This window comes from Corvus cornix, chromosome 2 (assembly GCF_000738735.6).
Source record: "Corvus cornix cornix isolate S_Up_H32 chromosome 2, ASM73873v5, whole genome shotgun sequence".
Lineage (NCBI taxonomy): Eukaryota > Metazoa > Chordata > Aves > Passeriformes > Corvidae > Corvus > Corvus cornix.
Window position 1 is genome coordinate 3,945,473 of NC_046333.1, and position 27,107 is coordinate 3,972,579.

General features: G+C 47.4%; 2 long non-coding RNA genes across 2 annotated transcripts in view; both read left to right on the top strand.

The window, feature by feature from the left end:
- The first annotated feature begins 17,470 nt into the window (after window positions 1–17,470).
- The window catches only part of LOC120409778, a 36,149-nt gene continuing 26,512 nt past the window's right edge, over window positions 17,471–27,107 (top strand). The window contains exons 1-2 of the long non-coding RNA XR_005601593.1: window positions 17,471–17,590; window positions 18,397–18,834. This is a non-coding gene — a long non-coding RNA (uncharacterized LOC120409778). The remainder of the gene's footprint in view (window positions 17,591–18,396; window positions 18,835–27,107) is intronic.
- On the top strand, window positions 24,632–26,522 carry LOC109144029. The gene is made up of 2 exons (XR_002044507.3): window positions 24,632–25,302; window positions 26,021–26,522. It is a non-coding gene; the product is annotated as an uncharacterized LOC109144029 (long non-coding RNA).

Sequence of the window (27,107 nt, forward strand, 5' to 3'; positions counted from 1 at the left end):
CAAAGAGAAGCTCAGCCATTAAAGCTTGGTTTGGAATGCAAAGATGTGCCCAAAACAGCCTCTTCTGTCTCCAGTATTTGTTGGTTTGTTAGGAGATCAAGGGAGCAGTGATTGTAAAATCCTAGAAAGGTTTGGGCTGGAAGGGACCCCAAAGCCCATCCAGTCCCACCCTCTGCTATGGGCAGGGACACCTTTCCACTATCCCAGGTGGCTCCAAGCCCTGTCCAACCTGGCCCCCAGGGATCCAGGGGCAGCCACAGATTCTCTGGGCACCCTGTGCCAGGGCCTCCCCACCTCACAGGGAAGAATTTCCTCCTAACATCTCATCTAAACCTCCCCTCTGCCAGTTTAAAGGCATTGCCCCTTGTCCTATCACTTCATGCTCTTGCCTGGAGTCCCTCTCCAGCTCCCTTGTATCCTGCTTTAATAAAGCCTAATGGCCTCTTCTTTGGGCTTGTCCCCTTTCCACAGACCACAGAGGAAACTAAAGTACATGTTCAGATCCCTCCAGTTAAGGGGTGAGACTCATCTTAGCCAGGATTTTCACAGGAGTTGTCTACAGCTATGCCCAGGCTCCCTTTAGAGCCAGGGGTGAGAAAATGGCAGTGCCTGAGGGGACCTATTTTAAAGGTCAGTTTTGGGATTAAATTAATCATGTTCCAGCAGTTCCCATTGCTCTTCACTGTTATGAGTCTTGAACACCCCAGAGAGAGAATCCCCCCACCAGCGCCTGCTGTGGGTGTTGTGGTCCCCTCTCTCAGTGAGATGCAGCCTGTGCTCATGTGAGCAGCAACAGGAGATGGGATTGGGCTGGGTGAAAGTAAGGTTATTTTCTTTTCCCCTCACTGTTACTGAAGGACAAGGAAAGCAGCTCAGATTATTTGCTCCTCTGAGGGCTTCTGGCTTTGTCTTTTAGCTGCTGTGGTTATTAATTGATCAAATAGAGGAGCAGAAGAGGTTTTGGGATGTGTGGCTCTGCCATCCCAGCTGGTGAGATGAGCAGACTCAAAGCAGGAAATTAGTCCTGCTCCTGCAAAGGGCCCTCTTAAGATGTCTAAAGCTGCATGGGCCAATTATTCTGTATTAAGTTGATTTGGCACAGTTTGCTCTGTTGCCTCTTTTATGGAGAAGAGCAGCCTTCCTCCAGAGACTGAAAACCACCAGCATTTTCTAGACGTGGGCAATGACAAAAGAAAAGGCAAGTAGAAAACCAGCCATTAAAAAAAACCCCTTTTAAATAGCAGATGAAAGACATATCATGCAACTTTTGGGGAACTCAGACAAACCTCAACATGCTCCAGTCACCACAGGTGAGAATGGAAATGTCGGAAGGGTGGTGTGAAATTGTAGGACCCTCCTGGTTCCGCAGCCCGCGCCCGGAAAGCGCCTCGGCGAATTTCTGAAGTGCAGATGGAGCACAGCATCCTGGGAGAGCACATTTCAGTTCCTGCATTTCATTCATTTTTATGCCTTTCTAATGCAGATGCAGCTGAACTATAGCATTGATTCATGCACACACCTCTTTTCCATATAGATGATGACTGCATCAAAGAAGCCAGCGCTCTGAAATAGCACACAGTAAAATACCACAGCAATTCTCATTTGGAGTCTATAGTGGGAAAGCAATTTCCAAAAATGAAGGGCAAGGTTCCTAATCCATAGCAGCTTTTTTGCCAGAGAGATGTGGGAGAGAAGAAACAGGATGCATCCTGCATGAATCACCACTGTAACCACCCTGGATTTATTAACTGAAATTGTGAGGAATAACCAAAAATGATTAAAACCTCAAATGTCTGGTGAAAGGCGTCGCCTCAAGCACTGGGTGTTGTGAGATAGTGCCATAGTCTTCCTGTCAATTTCAAAGAATTGAGGGCAAAAAGGTCAAGTTTTCAAGACCAAATAATTCATTGTTTAAAATTATGGGACAACTGTCATCACCACCGACCACAGAGAGGGGTAAAGACATCCCCAGGTCCTGGGAGCCTTGTCCTTCCCCAAAACAGGGTGACTACAGCCACTCCTTTTACTTTACACTCACCAGCTCATTGGTATTTGCACAACTGGTGCCCCCCACTCCTACCTGAGAGACCCCAAATTCCCCCTTCATTACCACCACTACCCCCAACCTGCAGATTCACCCTCACCAAGGTGTTGAACCACGTCCTTTGCATGGACAATGTCCAGGTTTGGGGCCCAGGTTTTGGCAGAGCAGTGACAGTTTCTCCTTGGGGTTCTTCCTCCAGGTGTTGCTTTGTGAACCCACCCCTGACTGCCTGGCCAGAGGGAGAGGGGCACAGGCCACTGCCACACTGGGAGTGGCTCTTCTGTATCCAAAATTATGCTCAGTACTGCGTGTTCTGAGCTGGTGCCTTTGACCTTCCCGCAAAACAATCCCTGAGATCCCAAAAGCGGGGAGCTCTGCGAGCTTGGGGGGTGGGAAGGATCCATGGGGTGATCAGTGGAAGGGGCAGGACTTTCCTTGCCCTTCAAGTCACATCCCTTCCAGTGCTCTTGCTCTGTATTTTACAAGCTTATTTGTACATTCAAATTCTGCTCAGTTGTGTCCTGGCTATCACGGATTCCAAATCAAAATTCCTGCTCTACCCAGCGAGCTCTGCAGGGCTGTCCTTGGCAGCTGGCTCCTGCAGGCTCCTGGAGGGAAGCTTGGGCTGCTGCTTTCCTTTGCTGATTATCTCCCAATATCTGCTGCAGACCCCTGCTCCTCCAGTGCCCTGCTCAAGCTCCCCCTTTCCCTGTCCTTGGACATCTTCACTGTCCACACGCTCCAGTGCCCCTCCTGCCGTGGTTCAGCCCCATGAGCTCCCTTTGGGATAACAGTGTGCAGGAATTGCGTGGCCCTCCATCTCCTACATCCTGGCCTGAGTTTCTGCCCACTTTCAGCCTCGTCCAAATCTCCCAGGAGGGAGTTTTATGGTCCTCAACAGAGAAAGCATCACTGCAATGAAAAATACTGGAGGATGAGAGTCCAGAGCATCTCCTGAGTGCAGGAAACTGCCCTGAACAAGCTGGAAGAAAAGTTTCACTGGGTAACATCAAGGACACACATCAAGGACTCACAGCGAAGCTTGGGCTACACAGCCCTCGTCTCCCTCTGTGCTCACTTAGCAGCTGGGTCTGTCCCCCCAGCCTTCTTTGCCAGCTGCTGATGGAGAAGTGAGCAGGGAAGCAGAGATGAAAATATTCCTCCCGGAGGGGTCTGGTTCTCCTCAGGCAGCCCTCAGGATCTGGAGATAACAACGTATTTCCTCTGTATTTTAGAAGGGCCAAGAGAGGCAGGGAAGCTCAGAACTGAGTTACCAGCCAGGTCATTTCCACTCCACGCTGTCAGAGCTCAAGCAGAAGGAGGAGAAGGGCTGTTTGTTGGTTTTTCCCTTCCCAGCTCCACAGGCACACTGACACCTCAGCATCCTGGAAAACACAGCAGAGGTAGGTGGCTCTACCCAGGAACAAAACAGCCTAAATTGTAGCGCTTAAAGACAGAGACATCCTGTCAGCGTGGTGGTTTCTGTACAAACCAGCCAAGGGGTGAAAGATCTGGAAGGGATGGGCATGAATTTTCCAGGCACAAGAAGAGAGGGTGAGGAAGTCCTGGGAACAAGGACTGGAAAGAGCATTGAGACACCAGGCAGCCTCTCCATGGTCTGCATGGCTCAGCTCTGGGCTCTGCACCATTGAAAGCTGTCCCCACATTCAGGGATGTTCATCTGGGGAGGCTGGATACCCACTCCTTGCTATTTTTAAAGCTGAATGTTAATATCTTTAATTGCCAGAGTTCCAGGAAGAGAGCCAGAGCTAAAAAGTATCTACTAAGAAACTGCCAAGAAACACTGTTAAACAGGATCTAGGAAAAAAGCCAGGCACAAAAATTTATGATCTTTATCTGTGCAATAATAATTTCTCAGTGGTCAACTGAGGAGCAGAACAAAGGTCACTGGTTTTGTATCAGCTGGAGTTTGTGAAATCCTTTGTTTCCTTCACTGTGAGCTTGCCCTGCAGGTCTCCTGCTGGAGACCCTACAAATGACCACAAAAACCTGACAATCCAGACTGACCCATTTGCCTCCATTCTTTCCCCTAGACCCAAAAACTCTGCAATTCCAAGTCAGAGACCTTACCAGCACTGGATGAAGCCCAGCCTGGATCCTCATCCAGGGAAGAGGCATGTTTCCCCTCGTTTATTAAACAAGATATGCATAGGAATGGTCCAGTGAACTTCTGTGTTGCTAAACCCACCTCACATGAGCAGTCACGTCGATTCTATCTAAGAATTCTGCATTTTCACAGACGCAAGAACCAACCTCACCTCAGGTTTCCTTCTTTCCAGCATGATGGGGGACAAGCAAGGGACCCATGAAGACCTCTGCAAATAAATTAAAGGAGAAGAGGCTTTTTTGTTTATTATTATTTCCTGGTTATATGGTGGAAACAATTCTAGGCAAAATATACACAGTTTGCTTCTTGACATGGCTGCCAAGATTCCCAACTTTACAATGAGGATCAGATTTCAGAATACTTCCAAACCAACCCCCACAAAAATTAATTGACTATCCAGGAAACTCTTGGGTTTGGATGCTGTTTATTTTTTAAGGTAAAGTCCTGATCCCAGTGGCTGTGGAGGGAAACTTTGAAAATACGATCTCTGTGAGCCTTAATGACTCAGAGGGTGGGATTCAGTGCCTACACTGAGCCTGGTGCCATCTGAGATGCCCTTGTATATCTGAGACATCCCACAGTGCTGGCAAAGGGACACAGAGCCAAGGGAAGACCAGCAGTCCTCAGAAGCAAGAGCTGGAGTCTGGGGCTGGATACCCCAGAGCTTGTAACTTGGCTCTGGGAAATGGTGTTTAGACAGCCAAACCCAGCCCTAACGCACACATATAAAATATATACAATCGAATCAATCAGTCACTCAATCAATCACAGGAGATACTTCCAGATCTTCGGGTTTCATGTCAGCTCTGGAGGCAATTTAAGCAGTATTTCAACACTCAGGACTGTGTTAGAAACACACTATTCGCTTCACTGACACTTCCAAGCATGCTGAAGCACTCAGCTGGCCCAGGCTCCCTGCTCCCACCCTTGCTGCTCATGTCCTCTTCTCCATCCTCTGTTCCTTCTGCAGCTCTACCACAGATTACAAGAGAAAGAGCAGAGGATTTTTATTTTTTTTTCCAAAGGAGAGGTGTGCAAAAAGCAGGAGGCAAAGACTTTCCACTGGGCAAAGCTGTGACGAGGTTTATGGTGCCCTGAGGGGTAATAGAAGGGGCTGGCACATGAACCACCAGCAGCTCTGGGGCAGCATTACCTCAGAAAGTCAGCGTCCTCGCGGAAAAGCAAGATATTTTTAGTTTACCCAGTGTATTTAAATCATCATGGAGTACATTAAAATTATAGTAATTATCCCACCTTCTCGTGTGGGATTCTGGGAGGTGATGGATTGGTGGATTGTGTGCTCATGGAGTCATCTTTGGTGAGGTCCTTCTGCAAAAACAGAATTGTTTTGTTTTCCCCATTTTACAGCTGCAGCATTCCTGGCCCATTAGTGCCTGCATTTGAGCACTGGGATCTGTTCTCAAACCACCCTTCCCTCTCCAGCAGCCGCCTCTCGCAGCACCCCAGAGCCGAGACAACCCCCGTGACACCAACTCCTTCAAAAGAAAAATGCATTTACACGCTCCTGGAGTTGTGAGCTTCCACATGCAGGCGAGGCTCATGTTTTCTTCATGGCAGTATTTAACCTCTGAATCATTTCTGCTTTCCCCTGCACGCTGCACTGTGGGGAAATGCAGGGAAACCTGATGGCCCCCCAGCCCCTGCTCTTATCTCTCTGCCCCACCAGTGCAGGCAGGAGAAGGGGATTTATTTCACTGCAGCAGCAGCAGCAGCTTTGAAAAAGAACTGTGAAAATATGCAACTTTCTTCACAGGGAAAAAAAAAAAGATGCATTCTTTCCCAGATCAGAAGCTTCATGTTTGTGATTGCAAAGAAAAAAAATAGGGAGGGATTGAACAGAACAATCTTGACGAAGAAACAATTTCCCTTATAAATTGTCATCACCAAATCCTGGGTTATCTCCATTTTTAAACCCTCTGTTGAAGGACAGTGCTTCTGACCTCAAGATAAGGTTTCTTCTTCTTTTTGTTTCTTTTCAGGAAACCAAGAATATTTGTCTTAAAAAATGGTTCTTGATTCTTGATGGACCAATGTCAGGGAGAAGTCCCCAGCATCCCTCCTGGCAGAGTGACAGGTTTCTGCCAAGCCTTGAACTGTTCCCCAGCCTAGAGTGGCCTTGGAGGCTTCCCCAGCCCAGCAGGACCTTGGAGGTCCCCCTGTGACCTCGTGGCCCAAACCACTGTGGCAACTCTGAATCCCTGTGGGGTGTGCGACGTCCCCATCGCCCTCCTCTGCACATGGGAAACCCTGCCAGCATCTGGCCATTCCCCTGCCTCACACCCATGTTCCCTGGCCCCTTCCCAGCTCCTCCAGGAGCATGTTCCTGATTATTTACTCTCTCTAAATGCTGCAGAAAAATGCTGCTTCTCCTGAATACTAAGTAAGGAAGGGAAAATTAAAAAAAGCTCATTCCCTTGCTGGTCTGTGTTTGTTCTGTGGTTTGAAGTTCACTGTTGCTGCTGAAAGCTTTTGTGACCCTTGTAGGTATTTGTTCCAAGTGACCTCTGGTGTTTGGGGCACTGACACAGTCCCACACCGAGCTTGTTCTTGCACAGATCTCCAATACCTGCGCATCCATCTATCCATACATGTAACTATCTTCCTCTCTCTCTCTCTCTCTCTCTCAGTCCAGTGCTAGCTGATCAGTTCTTGGCTTTCCTTGCACTTCTTTCATCGAATTAATGTCTTTCCCCTGAGGATGTGTTCTCCCTTTCCCGGATTTTCTCTTTTTACACCCTGTCACTTCCCTCTCCCTCCTGCCTCCTCCTGACCCGCTCCCCTTCCCTCCGCGCTGCTGATTCGCAGTTGCCTTATGCACCCAGCATAACACATATATATTTAAATGGGACGATTTCCACTAATGTAAGGAGTCTGGCCCTTTAATTTCAATAGTGGAGCTGACAGCCCAGGCCTGGAGTCTCATTGCCTGGTGACACATGAGTACAGCTGCTCGAACTTGACGGGGAACTGTTTCCAGCGCCCCGGCTGCACATCTGCAGAAGGAAGGAAATTCTTTCTGTAGCGCTGGAAAAAATAAAGCTGCCTAGATTTCCCTCCCTCCCCCCGCCCCCAGATGATGATATTCATCATTCAAATGTTTCAGCTGAGTGGGTGTTTAATTCAGAGTTTGGAGAGGGACGTTTATTGTGTGTTACGAGCTTTGCTGTTGAGCCTTTGTTCCAACCACAATGGTGTTGCTTTTACCAAGGGCTTCTCCCAAACCCCTCCGAGCACCAACTACATCCAGCAGTGCTGGGGACCCTGATGTTCTCAGAACCAGCTGCTGAATTAGAGCAGAGGATGTTCCTCTCCTCAATGAGGTTGTCATGTTGGTAAATTAGAGCAGGAGGGGACAAGCAGAGGGGTTTATCTGACATAGCTCTATCAGGACCTTGAACAGACAATGTCAAGTACAGGTCAAGTCCTGGTCTGAGGAATCACTGAGGGCTTAAGGGCTTTGAAGATGGTGAAAGGCCTAGAGGGGAAGCCATATGAGGAGCAGCTGAGGTTACTCCACTTGTTCAGCCTGGAGAAGAGGTGACTGAGAGGAGACCTCATCACAGTCTGCAGCTTCCTCCTGGGGGAAGAGGAAGGTCAGGTACTGATCTCTGCTCTCTGGTGACCAGTGAGAGGACCTGAGGGAACAGCTGGAGCTGTGTCAGGGGAGGTTTAGGTTGGATATCAGGAAAAAGTTCACACCCAGAGCATGTCTGGGCACTGGAACAGTGTCCCCAGGGAATGGTCATGGCCCCAAGGCTGCCAGAGCTCAATGCTCTCAGGCACAGGGTGTGATTCTTTGGGCTGTGCAGGGCCAGGAGTTGGACCTGATGATCTTCGTGGGTCCCTTCCAACTCAGGATGTTCTGTGATTCCGTGATTTTATGACCAGCTTTGCTGATGGGATCCAGAAGACCAAGCCAGTAAAGCTTCAGGAATTGACTCAAACTTTTCAGGGTTTCGCTTCCAGCTGTGCCAGGAAAATGTTTTCATTAACACCAAAACCCCCTCCAGCTTTGCTTCCTCAGAGTAAGCTGAGTATTCTCACCCACCACATCCTCAGGTACCCAAAAAGACTGAGATACCTGTAGAAGAGGTTTTGTGCTGCAGCCTTTGGATGAGCTGTGCTCCCACATTTCACCCTGCATGTGGTCTTCTCCTGCTTGGACAGAAAGAGAAGAAGGACCATAAATGCCACTTACAGGATGCAGCCATGGGGGATGATCCCTAGCTCAAACCTGAGTGAACATGGAACAAAGGGAGGGCCGTGGAAGCAGGGCTGGTACTGCTGGTAAGAGAAGCCAAGTCCACAGGATGGACTGCACACTCCTCTCTCCCAGAGTACAAACCAATGTTTTCAGTCTCTGATGTTGCTTTCCCATCTTTCTGAGTAAAAATCAAGTGCTGAGGATATCGACCTGTCACTATTTATTTAATTCTTGCTGCAGCATGCACCAGCTTTGCCTGGAAATGGAAGATGAGCACAGGTCTAAAAATGTCACAAAGTGTCAGAAAGTGCATTAAACTCTGGGCAACTCGAGGTGAGACACTGAGGGCTTTGGGCTGGTTTTGGAGGGTGATCAGCTGCTCTAACATGGGGGAAAGGGAAATAGCTGCCACTGAAGTTGTGGAGCTGAAATTCAGATGATATTTAGGATACAAGTGAGGAAGTATATAGGGGAAAGTCACCCAGCCTGCTATGCTGCCAAGATCTCCCTGGATTAGGTCTTGGAAAGCAGAATTTTTACACAGTTCCTGCTGAAGGAGAGCAGATTCACTCACAGACCTTATTTCTGAACACAGGCTGAAGAAGTGTAAAGATATGAGCAACTGTTGAAGTTGGCCCTGCTTTGAGCAGGGGGATGGTTGGATTATTTCCAGAGGTCTCTTCCAACCAGATTTTTCTATGATTCTGTGGTTCTATGCTAACATTTGCTGTATCTAGGTGGAAGCTGAATTCTGCAGCTGCTAACATACAGTGGGCTAGAGTTTTGACCTTTAGGTTGGAGATCTTGTGGGAAACCTCAACCATCCACTCTCCTGCCAGGCTCTGATCCCCTCTTCTTGATGAAGGAGAGAAATTGTACAAAATAGGTTTGGCAGTGCCACGCACCATAGATACCATGGACTTTTTTTTCCTAAAAGAGACAAATCTGGTCTAAATTAAAAAATCAAGATCTTATTTCGGAAGTCTGTTGGAAAGGCAACAGCAAGAACCATTGCTCTGTAACTGAATAACCAAACCCCAAGAGCTGGTCAACTGATCCAGAGTACATATTTGCATTCAATAATACGGTCATTTACTGCACCTTGTGACCTACTGAAACATGAACAGGGCTTTTCCCTTCCCTGTATTTCACTGAGTTTCCTTGCAACACTACCCCGGACGTTTGACATGACGAGCTTGGATTTTCCTGAGAAAACTCCTACATATTTTGTGGCTTTCATTTTGTATCCTTTCTAGAGCAGCAAAGTCCAGGTGATGGGTTAAAGGTGGGAAGGAAGGGACATTGTTTTCCTTAATGTAGTTAAGAAAAGCATAGATTTTGTGATGTTGAGACACCCTGGGAAGCTGATGGGCAATTTTACACAAGTACCAATGCTGAGCCAATCTCTGCATTAGCAGCTTTAAGGGCCTATGTCCAAGCATCCCTTCCTTCTTGATTTGGTTCAGGGCAGGTAATTAGGTGTTTCTAGTTTGTTGCCCTGCCTCATTATTGGTTTGGGGCTGAAATGATGCAACCCCAACTTGCGGTGGTGATGAGCTGAACCCTTGTTGTGAACTCTGTTGACTAATCCAGATGGATCCCAGTGTAGTCCCAGGGGCAGGAGACCAAATGACCCAACAAAAGTCTTCCCAGCCACGTTTTCAGGTTGCATCTCCATTCCCACCACCTTTAAAAGCATATTTAAAGACCCTGCTTCCTCTGGTTGCTTCTTGCACGAATCTGGCACTACCTGGGTGTGCTGAAATGCAATTCTCTTAAACCTGCAGTCCCCAGGAATCCAGTTCTGTGATTTTGGAGCCACATGACAACAAGCAGAAGCCTGTCCTCCCCTCTGAGCCTCTTGTCCCAGCCCACAAGCACTGCCAGTCCATGGCCCTGCTGCAGCTTTCCCCAGAAGACAGGGGATGACGCTTCTCTGACTGTCTAAAAGGGTTCAGACAAGATCAGGTGACTCATTCTGTGGAAACGACCCCTTCTCTCCACAAAGGGAGCCTTCCACAACCAGTCCTTAGGAGACAACCACGATGTGGCCATCTAAAGGCTGGTGAGATGAACCCTAGTCCAAGAACACAGAGAGATTCCTCCTAGGACCTGGGAGAAGAGGATGGGCACATTCTTTCCCATCCTTGCTTTCAACTCATTTGATCTTGTTTGCTTGTTGCAGAGCAATAAAATAAATGTATGGCTGCTCCCTTGCCTGTCTCTGACTTTGAGTAGGGCTCTGAAAGACACAGCAGGAATGGATTTGGGCTGCCTTAAAACATGGGTCACATGGTAAATTATTTATTTGCCTGTTTATACCCTGTAATAATAAAATACACAAACAAAACCTTCCTCTTCCCCTCTTAAATGTCCCGATTTATGTGCATAGATAGTTTACACAACCCCCAGCTCAGTTTGTTTGGGTCATACTCGGCGTCTGAACAATTTGCAAGCACTTGGAGAGCTCCAGGGGCACAAACAAGTGCCAGTGCCCCTGGTCCTGCAGAGAGGGAACTGAGGCACATTTGGACACAGCTCCTTGCCAAGGTCACAGGCAGAACAGGATTTCAGGTTCAGAGGAGCAAACGTGGGAAGATCTGCAGAGGATCTGAACTTTGCAGGATCAAAGTCCAGAGGCTGTGTCCTGCCTTGCATCTTGTTTGTTACTCTGGCTGATATGCCCTCCTTTTTTCCAGAGAGTTCCTTGGGTCAGGAGAAGATTCTCTTTAGAAGTTTGCAGCCAGCACAGGATAATGGGATCTTTCTCTTGAGTAACATTCATCTTACAACTCCCTTCCTAACCCAAATGCTGAAGAAACCACAGCCAGAGGTTTCCTGCCTTTGGCACTGATTGTGAACTGAGATCTCCTGGGATTCAACCTGTGAGTGATGGATTTTGCAGTGATGTGTAGGGTGAGCTAAATCCCACCAGAACAGAGAGGGCTTTGAAAATGGGCATTGCCCATGAGTCTCACAGGGCAGATTTTGTCCCAGAATTAATGTAGCTTGTAGACATCACCTTGATATATAAAAGCAGGCTGGGAGTTTCACTTGCTGACCAGCTGGATAAGTGCATCCCATGTGTCTGTGCCATGGAGAAACGTTGCAGCATAACTTGTCTCTTAATCACTTAAAATGAGTGCTCAGGACATCCAGCTGGGACTGAGAGCTGAACTTCACAGGAGGAAGGACAGAATCAGCTTTAGCTGAAAGGAAGATAAAATAGTGTTTTGGTGAGAGATCACGTTGAAAAGCAGGTCAGAGAGAACAGTCAGCCTGTTGATAGTCAATCAGCTCATCTTGCTCAGAGTGCTTTCCAGAGCACCTGACAGCATGTGGTGTGTTTGCCCTCACAACTCACTATGGGGCTGTCACAGGCAAGGAGAAAGTGGCTGTCTTCCTCAGGTCTGCCTTTATCTGTGTGTTCCCAGCTCAAACGTAACCTTTTCTTCCCTTTAAGTCAGCTGCCTGTATAAACCTGCTGAGTGATGGGGAGACAGGATGCTGATTTGAGCAGTGCTGACCCAACTCCACCATTTAAAATGATGGCTCCCCTCCCATCCACCCTCAGGAAAGCTGGGTGTTCACACTGATCAAAAATGGTCCTTCTGAATCTTCAGTGCTGACCCTTTTCTTCATTGCCACAGGAACCTAAAACATACTTTCCCCCAAGAAATGAAACCTTGAAGGGCCTGGTAATTGCCTGACCCCAGGGAAATGGAAGAAAAGCAAGAAACTTCATGAGTCTACCAAGGAGAGCTGGAGGTGTGTTTTCTTTTGTGTCTGGTCAATGGTATCTAAAATGCCACATTCACCAGGAACATGCAACACTTGATGGAGTCTGAAGGAAAATTGACCTGAGGATTGAATGTGCTGCCCTTTCCTTGTTCTGTTTAACTGCACTTCTTTCTGAGCAAAAAGAACTTGCTGACGATTTTCAGAAATGCATTTCTTCTGCTTCCCATTTTCTGCTCGTACAGACTACTGTATGTTTTTACAGTGACTTTAGTCACTATAGCTACAAGAACATGATTGGTACCTTGATATTTGAGCTTTAGTGTCGTTACTGTGCATATTGGGATTCAGGTCTTAAACACTGAGTCCTTTAAAATTATGCCAGCATTAAAAGTCATGGTAGCGTTAATGTCTGCTGCTAAAACTTTGACAAGCTTCAAAAAACAAGCATGACAACAAATTCAGGTCTCACGTGGCAGGTCTGAAATCTCCTCTGGGGCCACCACATCCCTGCCAGACATGACCACTTCAGTGTTTCTTTGTCTTGGCTGCCAACAGGTCATTTCAGGAGGGAGATGCTCATGGACAGGCCACCAGGAAAGAGCAAGTAACCGCTGTGGCCACAGCCAGGAGCACAGCTCACACCTTTGCTGTGGCACAGGGCAGGTATTGCCTTCCTCAGGCTGAGAGGAGCCACCAAGAGCAGGGCAGTGATCTCCTTCTGAGGAGTATCATGGCTTTGCCTAAGTCCTCGCCACACGCAAGGACCTAAATTCAGGTAATTTGGTTGCTGCATTGCAATCATGGGGCTTCACCTGTAGTTGTTCCTCAATCTGCAGGTGACTGTACCCAGGGAAGTGTGGGGCTTGTTGTTCACATTCTTCATGGGAATCTCTGCTGAGAAAGGTCCTCTGGTCCAAAGCAGACCTTGCCAATCTCCATCTGCAGGGACATTTCCACGTGCCTGTGCTAGGAAGCATCTCATTTGGTTTATCTGCTTTGCAGATGTCTACCTCTAAGCTTTTCAACCTGAACATTCTTATTTTTTTTACAGTTCAGATCTGTCTAACCAGTCTGGGCAATGGAGACTTGCACACAATTCATCCTGGAGTTGGCATCTAAACCAGAGCAGATGAATTACATCTTAAAATGCCTGGTTCAGTTCAGTTTAGTTCAGTTTCAGTGCCTGGAGGGACCTGGGACAATGAGTTCAGAGACAGACATTGGTGCTGGAGCCATCTAAGGAGAGGTGAGTGGGATGCAGTCTCTGATTTCTGAACCATCCCCACTGTTATCTGTGTGAATGAACAGGGCAGAGCTGCACACACAGCTTGGGGGGATCCACTCCACGCTCACAGTGGTGGGCACGGGAGCCCAGAGGGCTGCTGTGGGTGGGAGTGAACAGCTCACTGCCATCTGGAAGCCAGGCTGACAACCAGAAGCAGATGGGAAGATGTGAGGCCTTGATTAATAACGATTTGAATGCCTGCTCTCTACAAAAGGCTTCTCATCAGCAGATCTCAGCATGTCTCACGTGGTCATCAGTGTCTGAGGAGTTACCTGAGATCACTTTGCAGCCAAACAAGTCTCTGGAGACCCAAGTCCAAACTGGCACCACGTGTGTCTCCTGAGTAGACCAGACTCCAACCAGCCTTCAAATGCATAATTTTGGAGTCAGATCTGGAGGTTGTCTGGATACAAACTCAGAGGCAGGTCTGGGATCAGACTAGGGATGGCCTGAGGCACAAGGCACATGCCAGGGGCAGCTTTATGTGGGGTTTGTCTTTTTTTAATCTTCCATGCCAAGCTCCTGGCCTTTTCTCTGCCTCCTGTGGCAGGACCTGTCCTGACATCTCTCCACCTGTTCTCCACTCTCCTCTCACTGAAGTGCTCGTTGCCTGATTGGGGACTCAGGCTGGAGAAAAGACATTTCTCTTTGAGAACAGGCTCTCCTTGGGCTGGTCAGCAGTTTCTGAACTTCTCCACCTTCTCACTGTGAGAGGCATAAAATTTGAGCACGTCAGATGAAAAGCCTCATTTAAAACCAGCATGACCTGGAGGCCTCTGTGTATCCCAGAGCCCTGCTTGCCTTGCCACGTGTGTGCTTCCCTTGCAGCCCAGCACTCCAGACACATTCCCAACGCCCGAGCAGCCGTGACAGCCTCGGCAGATCCAAAGTGTGTTTGCACAACTGCTGCAGCTGCACAGGCCCCCATGGCCAGGCACACGTGCACAGGGCCTGTTGCACACCCAGAGTGCAGCTGTGGGAAGCAGCAGCAGCGCAGTGGAGCCGTCCAAGCCTGTGGAAAACCTGGCAAGGTGGATGCAATCCGGAAAAACCCCTTTCTCCCATCAGCCCCTTTGTGCTTATCGATTGGAATATTAATAAAAACTTGTTCAAAGCTCCCTCAGCTTCCCAGATTACTTGGGAATAGTCCAAGGCTTCAGCCCCAGCCACGCTTGTAATGAGGGGACTTGGGGATCAAAAGCATTTTAAAATGGCCTTGCTAATCAATCATCAACAATTGGGTAAATTAAGCCCTGCAGTCTTTCCTCTGTGAGCGAGGGATCTGCCGGACGTGTCCTTAATGAGCAGATTCCTATCCCCTTAATATTCCTTAATACCTTTCTGGAGGAAATGAACCGCAGGAAGACTTTGTTGGTGGAATGAGAGGAATGCAGATAACCGTGGGCCTCTGCTTTCTCACACTGAGGGCTGAGAAAACCCCTGGTGGACAAGGGATGCTGGGCACGGCAGGGTAATTTCCTTCCCGAGATCCTGATAACACTCCTGATAACGCCTTTGCCCGCTGCCATTGCCAAAAGCAAGTGTTTGTTTTCCTTCTCATGGCCAAGCTGAGCCCTCTCCTTACTCATCTCCTCTGAGGATCATGTCCATCTGTGCCTTCGAGGATCGTGTCCATCTGTGCTGAGGGCTTGTTTCCTAAACCCACCAGGAAGATGAGCACATGCCCAAGGTAATGGCCCTGGAAGCAGATCCCTGTTAATTATTAACACACAAGAGGCAGTGCAAATATCCCAGGAAGGCAGTGAAGCTTGGCTCATCCTGGGGCTTTACTGGGATTGCTGGCATTTGTCACCTTTTTCCATAGTAGGAGGCATGGCTCATTCTGCAGCTCCCTCTGGGAGGCCTTTAATGAGTCTCTCTGGAGCTCAAGTTGTGCCAGGGGAGGTTTGGATTAGATACAAGGAAAATTTCTCCACTGAACGGGTGATCAGGCCTTGGAACAGGCTGCCCAGGGAAGTGGTGGAATCACCATCCCTGGAAGTGTTCAAAAGCCGTGTGGATGTGGCACTTGGGGACGGGGTTTTGTGGTGAACAGGATGGTGCTGGACTAATGCTTGGACTTGATGATCTTGGATGCCTTTTCCAACCTCAGTGATCCAATGATTCTATGACTCAGGACATGGGACATTCCCCTTGTGTGTCTTCCTCTCTTCCTGTGGTACATTTTACTTTTATTTTTGGTCCTCATTTTGTTAAGAGGGGGTTAGAGAGAGTTTTGTGGCCTGTAATAAGCCTTGGCTATGGGATGATGGGTTCTGCAGGCCGTGTGTGCCCATAGACATCTCTCACACTGCTGTACCCCACCCCAAAAATCAAGACACCAGCAGTTCTTGGCAAGTTTGGGAAATTTCTAAGCATGGAAGTCATACCCATGTACAAACGGTACCTGTGGGGAAAGGGGTGGGACTCATCAGAAGGTGCTCTGGTAAATTCAGGTGGATGCAGACACAAATAATTTGGATTCTTTGGCCACTCACTGGAAGATCACCAAATTACGTGTAGGAAAGCTGCGTTGTACCTACATGTTAGGATTGCACTGGTCTAAATGCCAGGAGAAGACTCGGACTCGATGTTACGCTACAGGGACGTTTTCCAGCCGGAGGGAGCACACGGTGTGGGCAGAGGATTTCAAGGAGATTTAATTCCTCCAAAGGGAGCCCAGCTTGGCAGTGTTTTACCTCTTAAGTGCGATGGCACAGCAATTAGCACATGCAGCGTTTAGCACCCTCTGGGAGCAGGGGGTGGGAAGGAGGAGCAAATCCGAGCTGGAATGGAGAGTCCAGGCACTGCTGGGATCACAGCAGCCTGGGGACCCCCTCCACCTGCCTTTCCTGAAGCATCCATGGTCTGTTCCTCCTGCACAGCCACTCAAAACACAAGGGGATTTATGAGATTTTGTCCACAGGCAGTGAAAGCCACTATCGATTACTGCAAGGCTCTTAAATGAGAGTAATTCACAGCCCTCTTCAGTTGGGAAGGCAAGCTCTAATTTAATATCATTATGTCTTCATGCCCCCACACATTCCACTGTCTCATTCACTGAGCTTTTATTGGGCTCTGGATAATTTATGGCTAGATACGCTGCCTTTTATCTGACCTATTTTTAGCTATTCTTGCTTTTTACATATTTTTTTCCCCTGCCATCACAACTGGCAATTAAAGTTTTTAAAAAAAAAAAAAGATAAAGTTCCACCCAGCTTTAACCTTTACTTCTTCTCTTTTGTGTGCTGGAGGATGCCTTTGTTATTGCCACAGCATTTCAAAGACAGGAGTTAACAATAAAAACAACACCCCAGATTTTATTTCGTTCCTTTTTTCTTCGTTTCAACAAAGTGCAAAGTGACTTGGACCCAGTGGCTGAGTACTCCTAAGTCATTCCATTTTCCCTCTGTAACTGAGGTCCAGAAACTTTCAGAGACTTTTCCTGCAGGAATTCAGGTGTCCTGAGTCTTCAAGAGCTTCAAAGGAGGTCGGTGATGGTCACCCCCAAGGTTGGACTCTGAAGTTTTCAAATCTCTTTGATCCAGAAGGAAAAACATGGAGAACTTGTACCTAGGGATCCGTGTGGGTGTGTGCATTTTTTTTTTTAATAAGGAATGTTTGTTTTCTGATAATATAAATATAAATAATATTTTGGGTTTATACTTAAATTCTACAGGAATAGAATATATACTGTACATCGTTTGTTTTATAACTGAAATATTATTTAAATGTTGGGTAGTTGAATGTCTCAAACATTGGAATTATTTATCTGAAACAGCTGAAGAAATTAAAGAAATGTTTCAGACTTTGAAGGCTGAAGATGTCCTTGTGCCCCTGAACCTTTGTTCACTTTTTCCAGTAAGAACAGTTGATCTGCCTTTAAAAAAAGCAACCGAGCCACTCCAGATACCTATATTTCATGCTATTTGGATTACAAATAAGGCCACATGATGGTGTAAATCACTCCCACTGACTTCAAAGCTCTTATTTCCTAAACTTTTTCCACTAAAATTTTTGCTCCATGAAATCTCTCCGCGGGGAAGGGTTTGGCCTTTTGCTCGCAGACTGCAAGCCTTGGGTGCTGCATCCCCTGAGTTCTCCTTTGCTCTCCAGGGACAAACCAGGGTTTTCCTGCACTGGGAAGCCCAGCCAGCAGCTCTCAAGGTTGGTAGATGGAGAGGAGGGTGGTGGCACTGCCGTGGCATTGGGGGGAAGGCAGCCCAAGGGGGCACACGAAGAGCAGTTTGGCCAAGGGCACCGTGTAACCATTACAGGAGAGACTTGCACGCTGTGGATGAAGCTGGATGGTGTCTGAAAAAACAAAATTTTCCATAGGATGGGGAGATTTTGTTGGGATCCAAGTCACCTGCAAGGGCTTGGAAGTTTTAGCAGAACTCATCCATGAGAAAATTTTCTCTTGCCTCAATGCAGCTTGAGGCACTTAGAAACATTTCCTTTGCTTGAGGAATTTTATACGGCTTTTCACTGCTCCCTCCTTCACCTTTTCTGTTCACTCCCCACCTCTGTAAACTGAGGCAAACCCCCAAGCTCTGGAATGTCTCACTTCAGGCCTCCCACATTTACTTGCAAAATGTTCTGCTATTCTGAGGCTTTTCTGATATTTTTAAGAAAAATGTCATTATGTTGATATTTCCTCCATACAACAATTCCAGTTTCTGGACATATTTTTAGACACATTTTGTTCATAAGTATTAGATCACTTGTCATGTTTCTGTTTTTCCCTTCTGCATTTCTGGTAAATTAAGAATTACCTCGTTGTATTTCTAAAAGCATCCATAGCTTAGTGTGACACTATAAATATTACTTGTAATTAACTCTGATATTGATATAATTATCCCAGATGAATAGAGAAGTGTTAATTAAACATATTGAATACACACAATTTCCCAAGTGCCAAAAATCCATAGTTTAACTCAAACTTCTGTTGAGCCATGGCTTGACTTCCATAGGTGACTGCCCCATGCCGTGGATCCCCCTGGAAGTGCCAAGAGTCCCGTGGGGATTCCTGGCTCATCCCAGCCCTGGGGAGGAAGACAAGGGATGCTGCAGTGGTGTTTTGTGTTGGAGCTGCACATTCCCACACGTGACAATCGTGACAGTGCCACTAACGAGAACCAAGGATCACGAGGCAGACCTCCCTCTCCGCAGCCAACATGGAAAAATCATGAGACTGGATTTGGAAAAGAACCACAGGGTTTTAAAGACCATGCGTGTTAGTTGTTTTCACAGATGAGTTTCTTTCAAGCAGCTTTCTCCAGTCATGAGGGAAACCTTTTTTTTTCTTTTTTTTTTTAAGAAGGAAAAAAAGTTCTGAAACTGATAAATAATCACCAGGCTCCAGGAGCTGGGGATTTTGAGCAGGCACTGCATGAGGCCATGGGTGGAAGGTAAGTTTTAAAGGATATATTTTGTGCTTGAGCCTCACTTCAGCTCTCCAATCACCCTACACAGAGAAGAAAATAACAGAGAACAAATCTAACATAAACACTCTAATCCCACAACACTAAAATATGAGGAGGAAAATATGTGGCAAGAGTTTACTCTTGTGTCTGCCTGCTTATTGTGTTTGCCTGCATGTGAGACACTGTGCAGGCTATTATATCAACCCTCAGGCAAAATCTTTTCCTAGCAAAAACACTATAAATAAATAATGTGAGGGGGTTTAAAAAAAAAAATGCAACCTTAAATCACCTGATGCCATCTGATTAGAACATCCAGCTGCTGTATTTAAAGAAAAGGAAAAAAAATATGAGAATTTTATCACTGAAGGTAGCATGGAGTTACTTTGGAGATGTCCTTAGGAGGGAGAAGCTCCCCGACAGCAGCAGTTGCTGCAATCTGTGCTCTGCAGAAAACTCCTGGACATAGAAAAGGGAGTGAAAAAGTGGTGTGTGTCTCGAGTCATCAGAAGGGCTCTTTTTAGGTTACATGGTGCTTTCCTCATAGCTTATATGGGCTTTTTTTAGGATTTATGGTGCTCTCCTGCTGGGTTATACAGGCTCCTGTAGGATGCATGGCTCTTGCCCTCTAGGTCCTAGGGGTTATTTAAGGATATATGGTGCTTGCCTGCTTGGTTTTACTGAGGTGCAGGGGTGAGCAGAGCTCTGTCACTCCAGTGTCACCCAGATATAGCGGTACCAGGACAGAAAAACTACAGCCACATCAGGTCCAAGCCTCCCAACTGCCCCAAAAGCTGATTTTTGGGTGCTCCAGTTGCAGAGCAGGCTGGTGGGAGGTGCCAAGGTGGGGAAAATGGAGTGGTTTGGATTCGTAGAATCACAAAATCATCAAGGTTGGAAAAGGCCTCTGAGAACATTGAGTCCAGCCCAGCAGAGTTCTTGCTGGACATCAGACCAGGTCAGGCCCCACCAGGGGCAGGAGGATGGTCAGGCTGTGGTCACCACTGGGGTAAGTGCACACATGCTCTGCAGGGAGAGGAAGTTCACCGAAATCCATAAATTAACTAGGTGTTTTATCACTTTTAAATCAACAATGCACTGGCACACAATGCACTTAGATACCTCTGAAACAGTATAAATAATAAATGCAAACAGCAGCAATTTCTCAGTGCAGTGGGGTTTGGCTGGATCAGTATCGATCCCTCTTTACAACTACATATTGTCACAGACAAAAAATAAAACATCCCTTACTCACAGAGTGGTTAATTACTGCCTGAAATAAATCAATATTAACTGGCCAAGAAACATAACCCATTAGGTGTGTTTAAAGTGAATCAGTCGATGTGATTTTTTCAGGAATTATTTTTTGGGGGGGGAGTTATTTACATTTCTAGGTGTGAGGAATTTGGGTCAAAGAAACCTGTGGTACTGATAACAAGCACTTCGTTAACTAATTAAGCTGATAAAGCAGCTCAGTGACTGGTATAGTTCACTGAAAGTTCAGATTTAAGCTGACCAGAAATGCAATTCTCAGAAATATTTGAAGAGAATCAATCAATTAATAAGGAAAAAGTCTTGCTGAAGAAAGCATTTCTTTCAGCTGGGAACTAAGGAAGTTCTTTTGACTTTGAAAGGTTTCAAACACTTGTAAAAGCTAGAATTAGGAAAACACTAAAACCAAGAAACTAATTTTAAGTTAAATATTTTTTCTAGATTTTATAAACCTGAAAGGCAAACATCAGGTTTTGCTGAACATAATTCCTACAGACTCTTTTTTTTTTATTAATTATTGTTATTTTAGACAATTTGACAAAAGCTGACGCAAATCTGCATGGCGTTTCTGGATAGCTGTATTTCCTTTTTCCCCCTAAAAAAAGGTTTAGTAAAAAAACTGGCACTGCAATTTAGAAGTGTTTGAATAAGAGAGAGCAGAACCTCGTGTTCCTTTTCTCCTGAAGTGTCCCTGTGCTTTGTGCCGAGGATATTATTAGGACATTGTTGTCCCACAGGAAAGATCCCAAACTGAGCTCAGGGCCTCGCTGAGTGCCTTTGCAAAGGAAGACTTTCTTCAAAGCCCTTCAGAAGGGGGGATTGAAAACCTCAGAGAAAGGATGGAATTGAGGGGGAGGAGAGGACAAAACCCACCTCGTGGCAGAGCCATGTGCTCCTGGCACAGACAGGATGCACCTCCCTTAACATCAGGTACCCAAGGCTGCCGTGTGCCTCGGATCCACGGGCCCCAGAGTCACTTTATGATTAGACACTTGTAGGATGAGGTTTTTCCACCCTAAACTGAGTGATAGATTTAGGAGAAAAAAATCCCTGCTGGGCTCATTGACTGTGGAAGCAACCCAGAGTGGTCTGCTCTTCTCCATGTTTGGGACCAGGAACAGCAGATGGAGCTGCTCTTTGCATCCCATCACCTCTTCCTGCTCAGGCCTTTTATCTGGGAATGCTTCAAAAGGCTCATCACCTCTGGCTGAGTTACAGTCTATCAGCCAGAAAAACATCCAGACGTGATTTAAAGGCTTTGTGTGCAGTTGTAAGGAAACACTTTCACCGGTTAATCACTCATGCTGTTAAAAACTGTATTTCATTTCTACTTCCAATTTTTCTGGCTCTGCCTCTCACCCTCTGGTCACTGCCCAGAAAGGGCTACCCGTCCTCCAAAATCTGTTCCCTGCACAGATACTGGCAGGCAGATCAATATTAAGATATTCAATACCTTTGAATTTTCTGTTGGATAAGCCAAGTGGACCAAACTACTTAATTCTTTACTCCTACTATGGAGCAAGTGGCTGCTCCCAAACAGCCTCAGAGGCCTGGGTTTGGTCCTTTTCCACGGGCTAGAGGCACATTTAGCGCTCTGCCAAATGGCTGGAGTCCTTGGGTCTTCCATGTCAATGGAAGTCTTGAGCCTCAAGTAGGGTGAAGGACATAACCCTTTTTCACAGCTAAGAAGAAAATTCATGTTTTTCATTTATGAGATCAGCAAAAGCAGCAGGAGATCCTGGCTTAGGAGCCATTTTCCAGCTTGTCCATCTTAGCTGGAAGATCTCAGTCGCAGGAACCTCTGAGACCTGCTGTGAATTCTGTTCTTCAGGTTTCACCACGCAGCCTCAGGTCCAGCTCACCCAAAAACTTCTTCTGTGGCACCAAGACAACCTGGTGATCCAGCACTGCCTTGATGACGTGTGCCAGGAAGCCCCAAAATGTGATCCAGTCCTTTCCATGAGGGTGTGAGGGGGAAATGCAAGGCGGGTGGTTTGCCAGCGCAGACAATGCTCAGGATGTGATGTGAAAGCAAAAACTGACTTGTGAAAGCAAAAACTGACTTGTGAAAGCCATCATGGAGCAAAAACAGGCTGGAAATCCTGGTTTATCCCAACCCACCACAGGGGCAGCTGCAGTTCTGTGCTGCATCACGCTCAACTCCACAGCAGATGGTCAGGAAGGCGCTGTCTGGCTGCCCTGGGTTTGAGCAGCCTCCCAAAGTGCTTCCCTCTGTCACTCCCTGACCGGCTGCACAATCAGCACTGCCCTGGCAGGTGATGGGCTGATAAACAGAGCACTTGGACGCTGCCTGGTGATGTCCTGGCACATGCTCCAGAGTCCTGCCTTTTGGACAAATACCTTGTTTTTCTCAAGTTTCTAAAGAGAAAAGAAATAGCTCAGCTTCTGTTTAGTGACAGTGGCCAAAGGGACACTCAGACACTTCAGTCCATTGTTGCTTCTCTGGGTTTTGTGCCCCTGCACAGTCACTGGAGGTGTCCAGGCAAGAAATTTCAGTGCTCTGGTAAAATAATTCTTGAAGTATGCGAGATAACAAGAGCCTTTGTGAACACGAATCCCAGACATTCCTCAAACGTTTCTTCTCGGACACAAAGGTCGATGTGGCGTCCAGGTGGGAGGGAATCTCCCCTCTGTGCCAAGGAAGGGAAACCAAGGGCCAAGGAGAGGAATTGGAGCAAAGCAGTGGTGAGGATGCACCTGAGCATCCCCTCCTGCAGACATGGTCTGAAGGGCCTGAGCCCACATGCTGCAATCAGCCTGGTGGTATCGGAGGAGCTGCATCTCTGACCTGGGCAGAAGGGAACAAATGAATGAATAAGAGACTTGCCCAATCTGCACAGTCCTGGGACAGGCTGACATCCAAACTCATGTTTGGGTGTGGGCTGGGGTGTGGGCTGAGGTGCAGGGTTCTGGTTTGAGCTGCTCTCGAGCAAAGACGTCAGGCACGCTGGCTCAAGGCTTCCATTTTTCACTGCAATGCCGCCGCCTGCCAAATCAGCTGAGCTGGGAAAACAATCTATAATTGACTACAGAGGCATGAGGTTATAATGATTTACTCCTTTTCTGAAGCATGCACATAACCTCTGCCAATTAGCCAAAAGTTAGAAAGATTTTTAATGACAAAACATCCAGAGGAGGAGGGACTTGGGTGGGGTGGGGGGAATTGTGACTGTGAGGGTCTGAGCTGCAAGTCATGGGAGCTTGAGGTCTAATGATCAAAGAGGAGAAGGCACAGTGAAGAGATTTTCCAGTTGGAAATGGGAGGCAGCCTGGGCTGCTTAGAGAGTTTTCCTTGCTGGTCGGAGGCTTGGTGCTGTGCCCTTCTTTCCTCACCATCACCCAGCACCTACCTGTGGTGCTGTGGTTCATGGCAGGCAGAAGCAGAGTTAGTAATGGACATCTGTCCTCTCCCATGGGAAATCTGATGGCTGAGACCTGGGGCAGTGCCAGGGCCAGCTCTGTGTTGGGACAAGACCAGCTGGCCCCAAGGAGCAGTGCCAGCATGGCAGCAGCCAAAGGGAGCTTCTTATTAATGGGGCAAGAGAACAACTCTTCTCCACGCAGCCTGAAGAGCTGAAGTAGCTTGGAGTGAGTATTCCCATGTTGAACACAGATAGAAATCACTTGCAAGTGCCATCACCTGGGACCCAGGGAAGAGACAAAGGTCCTGCTTCTCTTCCCATTCCCTCCTGCTTTCCTCTCCCTCACTCCCAGCTCTGGGAGTACTCCCTCTTCCCTTGTGGCTGCTGGACTCCACTGTGAGTGGCTTCAGGGAGAACACCAACTTCGCCAGGAAAAACACAGGAATATGTTTTTTTCCAATGTCATGAGTTGAACTGACTCAGCCAAACCTTGAAGAGTGTCCCTGCTGTGAAAAAAGATCTGGGCTGCCTGGTGTGAGCAGTGGAAGAGGATCAGGTGCCCACAAAACCTCATGGAGATCTGCTGCTGTCATTATTGCAGGTCAGGCAGGGAAGAAGCAGGGTGAAGGCCAGAGAGCCTGTGGGTTCATCTTACTGGAGTCTGGTTTACATTTCTTCACAGAATGGTTTGGATTAGGAGGCACCTTAAAGATCACTGAGTTCCAACCTCCTGCCATGGTCAGGGACACCGGGCTTCCTGGGGTGCAATTCCTAAAGAAGACTGAAGGAAAGCAGCTTTGCCATAAAGATCCAGACCCGAGTCACTTGGTGCAGTGAGTGCAAGACTCTGAGATCCCACTCTGCTGAACAGCCATGAAATCAATGGTCTTAGCTGGCTATTGATTGGACCCAGTGGGTGTAAATTTGACCTTGACCCTCTTTAATCTTGATGGATTTGTCACAACTTCATGAGCACAGAGCTCTGAGGCTGGACTTTGGGAGCCTGGGTTTGCCAGCATATGCTGCATACTCTGTCTTTCAGATCCAGCTGTGCTGGAAACATAAATCACAGCTTTACACTTCAGTTGCTCACATCTCTATATATGTAATAAGTAAAATATATAACAAATATTGCTGTATACTCAGACTAGGGTACATAGAAAGGGAGTGATTCCAGCTTCTGGCCCTTCCACATCAAAAAAGCTGCAGAATTAGGATTGATTAAATACAGGTGCAGGATCCTGACAGTGTGCAAAGTGGTGAGCAGAGTTCTGTGTGTTTGCTGTCTGAACCACACTCCCCACTTGGCCATGGCAGTCACTGCTGCCTCTGGCAGAGCCGATGGAGACTTAAAGATCTGATGCACTTAGACAAGGAAAGGGAAATATCTGATGCCTTGTTCTCCTCATGAAATCAGCCCAAGCTTAAAAAAAGAGAAACCAAGCCAGCTACTCTGCTCAAGATAGGGAGCCCCTTCCTTCAGCTCTCTTGGCTCTGCATGCTTTTCACTCCACCTCTTGTGTTTACTATCACGTTGGGCACAAACATATTTGTTGCTAGGAGGAGTCCCGGGCAAGATTAGCTATCTCAAGAGCCAGAGCACAGCAGGCTCCATGCAGAGATTGCTTCAACTGGAAATTCAGGGCTGATGGGAGTGAGGGCTCAGCACCAGATCCACAACTCGGAGGAGCAGCACCACCAGAGGAGCAGTGTCAGTGAACCCTGCAGCCCACGTTCCTGCAGCTCCCATGCAGCCCACAGCAAGATGTGGTCCCGTGATGCCAATCCATGCAGGAGTCAGGTAGGCAGGAGGAGCCTTGAAGGGGAACAGCCACACAACAGCCTTGGGGAACTCTCCAAAGGCCACAGCTACAGAGCACAGAGTCTGTGCTGAACAACCTCACTACATCTGGCTTCCCAGGCAGCCCGCCAGGGAACCAGGACTGCACAGCTTTCCTGGGAACACACGGGGCTTTGGGTGCCCTGTTCCACACCAGCCTAGACTTGGCCTCTTTGACACCTGGGCAAGTGCTTTAGGGGCAAGGCTCTGTGTAATGACAGCCAGACACTATCTGTGCTGATGGAGGAAGGCTTCAGGACTCAGCTGGACAGAAATAATTCCCTTGGCAGTAGGTTCAGGGAGAAAACACACGGAAGGGAAAGTAGGAAGAATGTTGCTTCTTTATTATCTCGTGAAAGAAAATTTATATCATACCCCAGAGGGGTCCAAAGCCCTATGGAACACATTTGCACAAGTCTTCATGGGCTTCTGGCTACATCCAGAGCAATCTGGGCTCATGGGGGAAGTAACTTTGTCCTGGCACAGCACCTTGGCCTTGGCTTTCACAGGTGCTCAGCCCAATGATTCGAGATGGTCCTCGCCTGCTGCTGTGTTCCCCAGCTGCAAAAACTCCCCTGAAGTTCAAAGGCTACAGGAATTCCAGTCCCTGTTCCAAGTGTGTTTGTTTTCCTTGGGTCCCTCTCCCTACCTAATTTGCTGTTGTGTTTATTGGAAATAGGAGACACATTCTTGACGAAGTGGGAAGTGCTGTGTTTAATGGAGCCCCCCGAGAAGGTTACAGCAGGAGCATTTCTTGAACAAACAAGCCTCACACTGCACCATAATCTTCAGGCTGAAATGAATCACGGGCTCCAGATAGCAGTGGGGACTGTGACACATGCAATTTGCATCAGACCTTCAGTAAACAATCGTTCGGAGGCTGATGAATAGAAAGGAGGCTTTGCTCTTATCAGCTTTGATCGCAGAAGCACTCACAGGAAAAAAATATTAAGCAACTACATGAGCAAAACTCTTTGTCTTCTTCAGTTGAATTGCTACTTTCATTTGTCTTTAATAACATGGTATTTGCTCACTCTCAGACAGCCGTTTGCAAGGTTGTTCAGATCCAAGGCTAACTTGTTCAGGCGCTTGGCTCTCCCAAAGTGATCGCTGAAACTCCTGGTACACACAGTACTTTTCTTGAATGTTAAAGCATTTAAAGCTTTTTTCTTTCTTTCTTTTTTTCCCTTGTCCGTGCCTTGAGTAAGTATTTACACCTAGTCAGAGACAGCATATAAACAAGTTAATGTTTCGACTGGGGAATGTTTTACACCTCGTTACACAGGTGGAAATGGGGCCTGCGCAGAGCAGGGCCAGGCTATTTCCAGTAGGTCATTTTCTTGTGCTGGTCAGCCCTTATTTTAGGCCAGCCCTTCCCCACAGAGGTATGTGCAACCACGCCACTGGGTCCTGCCTATTTCTGGGGGCTGCTGCTGAGTTTGCATCGCACAAAGCCCAGAGTTATTTTCAACCCAGCTTTGGCCGCGGAGCAAAAGCAAATGGCTCTCCATGCACAGCCTCTTGTGGGGGCACCAGCTTGGAAGTTCCACCAGAGAAAGTTGTCACAGGTGGGTCAAGGGCCTGTCTGACCCTAGGTTGCCCACGGTATGACCAAGACTCATCTGCTATTGGCAGTCTCTCATCGCACAAAGGAGAAAAACACGCAGTGTCACATCCCACCACATTTGGGAAACAGCCCTTTGAACATCAGGGTCTGCAGCTGCTGATCAGGCCTTGGGCTGGTATTTTTGGTCAGAGGATACAAG